This window comes from Neodiprion lecontei, chromosome 6 (assembly GCF_021901455.1).
Source record: "Neodiprion lecontei isolate iyNeoLeco1 chromosome 6, iyNeoLeco1.1, whole genome shotgun sequence".
NCBI classification, from domain to species: Eukaryota; Metazoa; Arthropoda; class Insecta; order Hymenoptera; family Diprionidae; genus Neodiprion; species Neodiprion lecontei.
Genome location: NC_060265.1, coordinates 17,750,041 through 17,761,267, shown reverse-complemented (window position 1 = coordinate 17,761,267; position 11,227 = coordinate 17,750,041).

Sequence of the window (11,227 nt, the reverse complement as noted above, 5' to 3'; positions counted from 1 at the left end):
CATGTTTAGGGAGTTTTTTCACTTTTTAATTAACTAATCAAAGTGAATTTTCCTCATGGCTCTGCATTTTTTTTCGTGTTTTTTTTTTATACATTTTTGAGATGAGATTTTGAAAATATCGGTAGGTCTTTTTGATCGGATGGTTACCTACCTTTGTTAATTGGAAAGAATGTATATTTAACTTCATTCGAATGAATTCCTACCTTCGACTGGACTTTATTCAATTCGTGATATAACATGCAACTGAGTCAACGCCAACATTCTAACGAGAGGAGATTATAACTCTGCAAATTTGCAGAAATTTATATTTTGACAGAGGACTAGAGAGAAATCAATCCCACTGGGATTAAGTATCGGCCGTAGAAAGGGAACGAATTCTTGCAACACGATGTATAGGAAAATACAGAGTGGCCATATTCGAAGCATTTCGAAAGAAGTAAGCTAACAACAATGTCGTGACAAATGTAGAAAACTACGTTTGAAAAAGTGTGTACAGTTAGAGAAATTACCAGCAGAGTTTTGTAGAAAAATTTGCAGAAAATCGAGGCAAAAACGATTCAGAACCCCATAGCAACGTTGTCCTGAGCATTCGAGATTCCTCAGCCACACAAAGCCAGTTCCAATATCCAGATTTACAACATTGTAAACCGCCCACGTGTTGCGTTTCACATTAATCATGGATTTTATCCGCAGACAGGTTCTCAAACCTCTCTCTCTCTCATCGGTCAGTACAAACCTAGCGAGTCAGCAGGATTTGCTAAAATCAACATCTGCGGTTATGAATAATAATGTAAAATTAATCAATGAATCGGTTTTCTACAAGTCAGTACATCCAATAATCGCCGTTTTGGATCAGCTACCACCGTACAATTAGTTGATCATCCGCCGTTCTCCAGAAAATACCGAATTTTGGCTTATACTCAGAATTCTTCTGGTGAAAAAAAAATTGTATGGTCTCTCACCAAAATCTCTACAATTTTGCAGAGAATTCAAAACACGATCGTAGTTCTTAGATAAGATTTTTTTTAACAGAATTTCGTGATTTAATTTTCGTATATAATCAAAATTTTTAGTAACGCACCACAGTTTTCTACGAAAAATTTACAAAAACCAATGATTTTCCATTGTTCCGTGTCTCCGTAAAATATTGTAAATATTATCGACACCCGGGTGATCATCAAACGCGTCCCAGCATCCCGCGAAATTAGGTCCAGGAAGCGAAAACGGTCAAGCGAAGTAGGCCAACCGTCCGTGTCCCGACATAAATCACGGTGACGTTTCAGCATCGGCATCGTTAATAGCATTCGAGGCGAATCGAGTGGCCGAGCACTCGCAGGCAGGCAAAGAGATACCTGAGTAACGTAGACCTGTGGTGTTCAACCGACTTAACGGTCTAGCGAACATGTGTTTCCTATCCGCCAAAGCCGGGCATCAGGAGCTCCGCAACCCTGTTTACACAGGCACGAGTGGCACCGTGTGTCCATGTATAGCTGCAGCCCGACGGAACTCTGTCCTAGGTATTGCGTTGCCCACGTGTAACGCGCTGCTGGTATGAACGACCGTTACGCAATGCGACCGCAAAGTTTGACCGTCGGTAACCGGGTTTGATTTTTAAAAATTCGCCAGTTCCGGTCCGCGTGTTCTTATCTTCTCTGGATTATATAAAACTCAACTTCTCTCTGCCTGTTTGTACGTATTTTCGCTCGTAACTTCAGAACGAGTGAACCGATTTTGATTATTCTTTTTTCGATGGATAGCTACAACTTCTTGCTAGGTTTTAGACTATATTTCGTTACAACCAGATCAATGGTTTTAGAGGTATAACGATGTTTGTAAGCCAGGCTAGAACGAGATCACGCACTTAAGCGATCGCTGACTAAACACTTACAGATAGAGGAAAGTTATGTTCAAGAGTTTTCTATGTCTTGAAAAGCTCCGCAAAAAAGTCTACGAGATCATATGGCTATGTCTAATAGTCGTGTCACAAGAAGCATTTGAAAATATTCGTGGGCGGAGCCGCAACGGGCTTCTAGTTAGTTATAAGATCGTTCGAAAATCCGAAGCACACTACGCGATACACAGGAATGCGAATTGCGCAGAAGCTGATATTTATTCGTTTATTTATTGTACTTAAGTAGTTATAGTATATATGTATTTATTTTCCACATGCTATCTTTCCTTTTATGATCTGAGTATAATAAAGATTGCATTATACCTATCGTGCCTGCATGTCTGATGGATTTTTATTCGATGGTCCGATTTACCTACTTCTTTTACTACAAAAATATTATTTCACCTATCTAACCGAAATCTGACAGAGGACGAATTTACTAGTTTCAGGGACTGACTTTCGATTCGAATTTAGAATGTCACGTCAGTGTCACATCTGATGAAATATACAGAACTTACTAAAAGATCACAGAACTATTAATCAGCAAAAATACTCAACGTCGTCGGGTACTCTGAAAAAATTACCAGAGATTTTTCTCAAAGTTCCTGCGATCTCTCCAGTTCACTACAGACATATCCCGGCTATATTTACTTTCACTGAATTGTGAATATAGCCGCTCAGTTGAACAGGTAATTACAACTCTTTTCGCCTCAATTACGTGCAGACCATTCTCATACCACAAATCTGATAACAGTGAGACATCGTTGAGAGAAAGATCAAACAAGTTATATACGAATATACAGCATCGGTGTTTACCGGTAATTGATTCATACTAAACAGAAATCATTCCTTCGGCGAGAAGGAACTTGGATTTCTATTTCTGGTTATAATATAGATAATGAGTAAAATGTAAAACTATTTCGCCGCAGCAATATAGCGGAGCAATTAAATATGAAATTTATGTCCAAGTCCGCAAAGCGGTGAAGCTGGGGGACAAATAGAGCGAAGGCTGTGCGTCGTTTCATAACGCAAAATAACCGCAGTCAGTCGGTGCGTATAACGATCGGAACAAGCCTTGCTAACGATATGACAATTATATCGGCTCATTATTCCCCGTCGATCTGTCTACGAGGGCATAAAATTATGCGCATACGCTCGCCTTCAATCCACGCACAAATATACAATTGCAATTCCAGCACGCCTCCGATTCGATAAATCGTTAAAGAGTGTACTTATCTAGTCGCATGTATGCGGTATGAAAGAATCGCAGACTGGAGAGGACAACTGACCCAGTTGCTTTACTACAGAACACTAATACGGTTACCTACCCTGGACAAGTTGTTCGCCTTTACCGATAACGGAAAGTAAAAAGGTGTTCAGATATTTTTCCGTACGATATTTTGCAAGGATGTTTTAATCGTCCATTATGGCGATTCCATTTGTCTTCGTATACGTTCACTTCGCTATAAGTACGGGGAACTGAACCTTGTGTGCATTTATTAAATGTAAAAATTATCGTTTACTGCACGTTCGATTCCATTTTGGCAACAAAAAGGAACTGTTCAAGATCCAACAAAAATCTGCGAAATAATTTACTTAAATACAGACGACAAGTGAATTATTATCAATCGTTGTAAATAACGAATATTTTTTGCCATGAAAAAGTATATTTTAATCGAGCCCATGATTCCTCGAATGAACCGAAACGTTTTATTTTCTGCTATATATTGTCCGTTATTTGATAGATTTTTTATTGAAAATTAACAAAATACGTCAGTCGCGTACAAATTATGCGGTAGGTTTACATTCAGATAGATCATTCTGCTGGGTGCAGGTATTTAATTCATATACTCCAAACCATTGTGCAACACACATAAAATCATGGCCATATCTTGATGTTGTGTATCTGATCTGTCTCACTAAATATGAAGTGAATACTCAACATAGATGTCGTGAGCAAAAAAACGATTTGTTTTCGTTACACAGACTGCTAATTATATTGTTACACGTTTTCAGAACAAGATTTGAGCAATAATTTTTATTACCAACAAATCCGGACTTTGCAGGGTATTTCAAGTGAACAACTCAACTTTCTCAAGGAAATTTTTGCACAGCGCAATTTTATTATCTCGGTTGACTGGTTTTTCGGAGTGCGATCGCGGTGGAGTCGCTGTTTGTGAAACGTCACCTCTCGCAGTCATCCAGAGAGAAGCAAAATGACAGTACAAGAGTTATTATCAAGAATCGGATCCCCCGTTTAGTTTACCTTGATTAAATTTTACCCTGCGAATTTTTTCAAGTTATTTAACAACGCATCTTTGCGAAATTCAATGGAAGAAGAGCCGTGTAGACAAAGTTTGTCTAAAACTCAAAATTATTTTTGTGGAAAAAATGATACGATTGCTTCTATTCAAAATTGTTTGATCAAAATAAATTTGTTATATTCAATTCGACCGACATATATGTACTATTTAAGACATAGCTGATTTTACAGATTTAGGTTCGGTATAGAAAGTTGAATAAAAATTGATTCAATTTACGATTACTTCATCAAATGATCAAACGAAGCAATCATTTTTGATTTCTAAAATATAACGTACATGATTATATAAATTTCAATTGCTACTTTCTCAGTTTTTTCTAATTAAAGTTAACGAACAAGTTCAAAAATCCTGGAGGTTATTCACAGACGAAAAAACTTCATTTCATTTATAGGATTGGCTTCTGAAGAATACTTGAAAAGCTTTTAGATATAAATTTCCGAAATCCATTTCAGCGATTATTTTTTTCAGCCACAATCAGAAATATTCTACCGATCAAAATCCAACTCTCCATTCATCTTCCTCCCCACTCCAAGTTTGAGACCGCGCGTTCCCTTGAAAGGGCGACAAAAGAGGTGAGAGAATTTCATCTCAAAATAACGAACTGCTTTTCGAAGTGCCCTGAAAGCCTGATCAAAGAGCGGCCTGCCTTCGACTCTCCTGCTCCAGGACTCCCTTGCAGGCTGCTGGATTGTGGGAACCGCTTCTGTTTCCTCCGAGTGCCGAGTGCGATAATACCCTTCACTGGATTCCACGCTCCGTATCTGACTTAAAGAACGACTTGTCAAGATCGTGATCTTTGGAACGTAACTTCGCTTCGCGATTCGCGAATATTCTCGCATATGCAGCACTCTCTCTACTTCTCTCTCTCTCTCTTTTCTCGATCCCCACGTACGTTTCTCTCCCTCTCTCACTCCGCGAATTTACCGTACCGCCTATGACGTGAACTAACAATAAAAGCATCGTTAGAAACCCACGTTGGCGTATCGAGCAAACCGCTGTTACATCGCAGGCGTTGCATTGGCACTCGTTACACCACCCTTGTAGACCTCGATTTTCATTCGCTTACACTCACGGAAATTTACAGATGTACAGTTATGGGTTTAAAATGAAAATGAGTTCTGCAGCTGTGAAAAAAAAAATTTAATACGTCTTACTCAGTTCTTTTCGATTATCGTCATTCCTACTGTAATTTCTCGTAGATAACTGTTGCGATAATTTTATTTTGGCGCAATAATAAATTGACGTTAAGATTTTTTTAAGCTGAAAAAATATTGTTGACTAAACAAGCAGATTGACTGTTGCAATAGCGAGCAAACTTGATATTCACAACAATAATCGCGCTAAATATTTAACAATATCTGAAACGTTATTGCAACGATATCTACTTTACTAAATCCTTGTAGTAACTGCAACAAATGAAAGGCTTCTCAGTGTGCCTATAACAGAGCTAAAGGTTCAAATTATTTGTTAATTCAAAACTATTGATATTTCGAGTTTTCTAGTACCCAAAATCACAAATTCCTTAAATTTTCTCACGGCCAAAACTCCAAAATGGTTTAATTTCGACATGGTTACAAGACCTAATGGTTATAATTCGGTGATTACGTAAAATGGGATTTCCAATTCATGTATGCACGAAAGGCAGAGAAACTTAGGATAATTAGGTCATTTTTCAGTTAAGTAAGATAATTACAATTGTTACGTGCAATTGAATATCTCTGATTTTGTAATATGTAGATATAAGTTAGCATGAATGACATTTTCGGAAATTTTAGTATAAGTAAAAGGTAAAAAAAATACATACCAATTATTTAAGGTTTTTCCGCCTATAAGTACACAATATATAAAAATTCAGCAAAAAATATACTTTAGTAAAATTAAATCATTAGAGGTGTTCAGTATCCGAAACTTTTACCTATCGGAGTTTTCACCATTCAGAAATTCGAACTGCTCTAAGTTTTCACTTTTCTGATTGATGAGATTCGACATTCATTCGGTTCGACCTGAATTTCGTCTCATAACTTGAAATTCACTTTGACTTTTTGCACGCTGACTTTGCGTAACACCAGTTAGAAAAAAATATTCAAATGCCAAAACACTGATAAGTAACGATAACAAACTTTTCAGAATTCTGTTTCTTGTACGAAAAATAAATAATCAATAATCCAAACTTTGAAAAATTATATGAACTCAACGCTACTTCCGACTTCAGTTTTGTTTTACGCAAGAATAATGCCAAGAAATGTGTTCCTCTAATTGAATTACCACTTGCTGCAGGAATACATTTCATGGAGTTATTTTTGAATCAAACCAAAAAGTTTTTGGACAGTTTTGTTCAGCATTGCATGTAGAATTGCGGTATTTTTGCATCATTCCTACGTAGGCTTTGATAATACTCAAAGTAAGTGACACTTATTTTTCCAAGCTGATAAAATCGTATCCAAATTTTCCGAAATGATAGCATATTTTATTATGCTTGTGTCAAATTGATGTAAGATATAAGTAGTGTACCATAACCTCAAACTGAGTTAAATTCTGTTGGAACTATGTTCAGTATTTTCATAAATTTTTCGAACTTTCATGAGACAACACCCAAGCAAAATTACAAAAATTACTATCTCGTTACTCGAAAGCGAAGAGAACTGTAAAATTCGATTTGTTCACTTCATCGACGCTTCGACCACTCCACAATCCCGAAAATATCTATTATCTCTCTACTCGTATCAGTTAACTTGACCAGATAGTGCAGATTGCCGAGAATTGCGTCCTTATAAGACGCAATACACAGATTGCAAACTGGATTCACATGGTACTAAGTACTCGATGAACTCGGTATAAGATTATGGCGCAAAGACAGCGTGAGTAGCCCGCGGGGAATTCTACAAATGAATAAACATTGTGCAAGCTGATCGACCAGGAAGTTCAGTGCCAGGGTCACAACGATCTCGCGAAGATTCGCGGTTGAAACTAAAGGTCAAAAGATCGGGAAGCAATACTTTGCTACGAGTATTGACGCCTCTGAATCTATACGTATCAACTTTATAGCATGGAAAAAATACAGATCGAGGCGCGTTGTTAGTATTTTGTGAATATCTTTGAAATTACGAAAAACGAGGTACGCCTAACCATTTTGCGCTACTGTCGATCCTTTTTTGGTAATTGCAACGCAAAATCAGTTTCTTCGGTTTACTCTACTTTTTTAGTTAAACGAGGCTTTAACGTCAATTTATTGTTGCACAAGCATTATATTTTCCCAACAGTTACAAGAAAATATAGTTATAGTGATCGTAATGAGAAAAAATAGTAACTAATTTTCATTCTGTACCTAGAACTATATTTTTCGATTGTGGAAAAAAATGAAAACAGTTAAGGTCTGGGCGGTAACCGGGACTAAAAATTTCTCTCAGTGCACAGATATTTCAAAACAATTTGATTTCAAGTATTTCAAATGAAGCATTGTCGATGTACTTCTGAAACTCTCGGATAATAGAAAATATTCCGAAAAAAACAATTCACAAATGTAGATGAATGTCTGTTCTTTTTATAACCTTCAAGTCACACAGTTAAAAACCAGTATCAAATCACTCTTAGTTCTACGAATCACCGCCAAACGAATGTTCAACTTCGCAACATTAAGGGTGACGGCTATAACGACTAGCGTCGAATACGCTTGATCCAAAAACGTCTGCTGCAGGTGTCCGTTTCACCTCACTAATTACCTGCGGACAACATTTCATCGAGTGGAAAGTCGAGGGAATTTTTTTTTAAATTTTTTTGCACATTTACGGTGACGTAAATTATTATTCGGTAGGTACGCATTATACCGGACATACGGGAGTATCGGGGCTTTCTTTCGAATCCGCCGGCAAGGAATCACGGTGAAACGATCGGCCCTCCGAGTCCTTGCGAAGAATGCAGAGTTTCGTCGGGCTTCGGTTAAAATATAAAGGAATAAATTAAACGGGGCTGCATCACGGGGCCTGCTTTTCGACCGGTTCAGCATGCACACGCCCAGCTTTTGCAGCGTTGTTCGATACAGTTCAGTCACGCATTACGCATTACGCACGTACGCGCATGCATTCGTGTTGCATTTGCGGACGAAACGAGATTACGCAACGAGAGTTGCTGCACAGGACTCGATCCGATATAAATGTTACAGTTTTCACTCCGCCCAGCGAAGAAAGCTGCGGCAGGAAATAAGGCGTCGAATAGTGCCAGAATTCGTCCGTATTAAATGAAAGACCGAACGACGACTTCTCTTATTGAGAAACTGCCTTGGGTGCAAATTTTTATACACAAGTAATTAGTTATCCGCAGAATTGGGAAAATTGTGAACAAGGTGACTTTGGCTGACGAAGAAGAACCGCGCATCTCTCTGATATTACTATTTTTGATTCAACCTAATCAAACGCAGCGAGAACCTGAAGTTCTAATCAATTGCGTCATATAAGACTAACTTGTTCATCAAAGCCCAAATAGAATTAAAAAAGAAAAAACTCATCATATATCTGCCAGTACTTTTGAATAGATGTTTCTCCGGAATGATGTAGTATTTGAAAGACGTAGAAGAGAGAAATCTTGACTGAATAGAATGAAGCGACAACGAGTTAAATACTGAAGCATTGTTTATATGCATGGACAGTTTCGGCCAGGTCTAAAACTTTCGGAAATCGTGAAACAATAAATACATTTGCAAGTATCGATCAAGCAGACGCTATTAAGTTTGAAATTATGCAAGATAAAATATTGCATATGATACAGCTGATAAATTAGACATTTTTATAAATGACCTTTAAACCTATACATATATAATTAACGAACGAAGACGAACTCTGATTTACTACATACATTGCTTAACTTACGCGCATCTGTTTTTTAGTTGCATATAAAAGTGTAGTTATCAATCACCCGTCACCTATAAATCTTTAAATTACGCAAGGTTATAAAACATTAATAGAATTGAGTTTAAGCTATTTCCCAGACAGCACTTGAAACTGAAAGTCGCGAAAAAGATGTTTCAATGATAACTTACGGACTCGTTTTTTGACCTCGCAACGATATTGATATGTCGAAAAAATGTGTTTCGTGACTTTGAACGTAAAAAAAATTTGTGACAAAACGTTATTTAGACACAATTTTCAAGACTTTTAGTTTTATTATGTCTGAGAATCGAGTTCACATGAAATGCTTAAACAAGGATCGTACAAATTTCGCACGTATTGCCAAATTTATGCACTCGTATCGTATAAATCTGCAAGTATCGATCAAGAAGATCGTAAATCGAGTTGGAAATTATGCAAGACTATAAAAATACGAAGAATTATAAGATCCATAAATTTCAGTCAATTACTGCATAAAATTACCGAAACAAGAATCTTATTCTCTATTTTCTTGATTTGTGCATCGCTAAGTATTATAACCGCGACTGAATTTTTGATTGAAAATACTTTAGTGCACCCTGCGTCGAGGGAAATTTTTAGTAGTGCATACTGCACGCTCATTTTTCACCACAACCGAAAAATACATATAGTCCTGGGTATAAAATGAAAATGGGTTCCTAACCGTGGTCACAAAATCTAGTACGTCTTAACTATTCTTTTTAGTGACGGTCACTTGTACTGTTTATTCTCGTAATTATTACAATAATTTTATATTTCTTCAGCGATAAATCGATTTCAAGGCCCTATTTGACTGAAAACCGTAGGTAACTAAGCAACACATATTTACTGATGCAATAACCAGAAAATTTCCTATTTACAACTACAATCAAACTGAAACAGATTTTCTTGCGATTCGAACAATAACTTATAGCGTTATTGTAACGATGCCCATTTCAGTAGAGTTTTGTTCTAACTGTGAAAAATCTAATTTATTTCTAAAAGTATCGCGAACGTACATGTCGGCGTTACAGGAAATAGTTGACACACCCTCGTCAGAGCTCACGTAAATCCTGCATCAGAAATCAACGTCTTGACTTATAACAAGATACAGCAATGACTATGAATATGCGATAAATTCCCTTCCCATATATGGGAATATATGCATATATGCATTACAGAGTCATACGGAGTGATTCGCCCCATTAATACAGGATTCACGATAATGCGAAAGTAAAATTTACGTGCGGTTTAAGGCGTACCTCGCGATATTGAACCGAAGCCTTCGGTCAATTACGGCTAATCTACGGATTAAAATACGATTCGAATTTGAGTTGCTCTCGGATTTGAACGTGAGGATCGGCAAGTATATGGGATGTGTGGATTAAACCGTGGTAATTACGCTGCAGCGTAATGAGAGTGACGTAAAATTGAACGGTCGAAACACTGCGGCATACGAGACCGCAACTGCCGCACAGATAATATCGGATTTTCAATCGCGGTTAGGCAAAGCCGCGTTATATTGCTACTTCCGGCTCGTCGAAATCAGTTCCGGGGATATAAAATACAGCAGGCGATAACCACACGGCGACAGCGATGAAAATTAAAATTCAGGAAAAGGCGAGGCGTTCGCATAGTACGCATGGTTTCTGCTATTTGCACGTGTATACATGTTTGAGGCATTTAACGAGGTATAGTAAGATCGGGAGTTGAGATTTTATATTTTCTCCAAAGTTTTTCATCCGAGAACCAAGTTTGGAAGTCAGCATCCGGATTAGAGAATTTTTCGATCATGCCTATCTGCAATATGGTTTAATTTCATATTTCCGAAGCACCAATTTTATAAAATTTGAAAAAACTCAGAGAAATATAGCAACGTATTAACAATTTTCTGAGCGCTTGTAAATAATACAGTCTTCATCGTAACGAAATATAAGTATATTATTATAAAAAAGTCATGAAAGTAAAAAAAAGTGATAATTGCTATAAATTGTTAATATCAAAATGATGGAGAAAATTTTTAGTAATGTGAATCGAAAAAAAGCACATTTAGGGAAACTCAAGATAAGGAATGTATTGTAACATCATTTTCAATTTTTTTTTTTTTTTCATAGACTTTTCGAATCTTTTCAAGT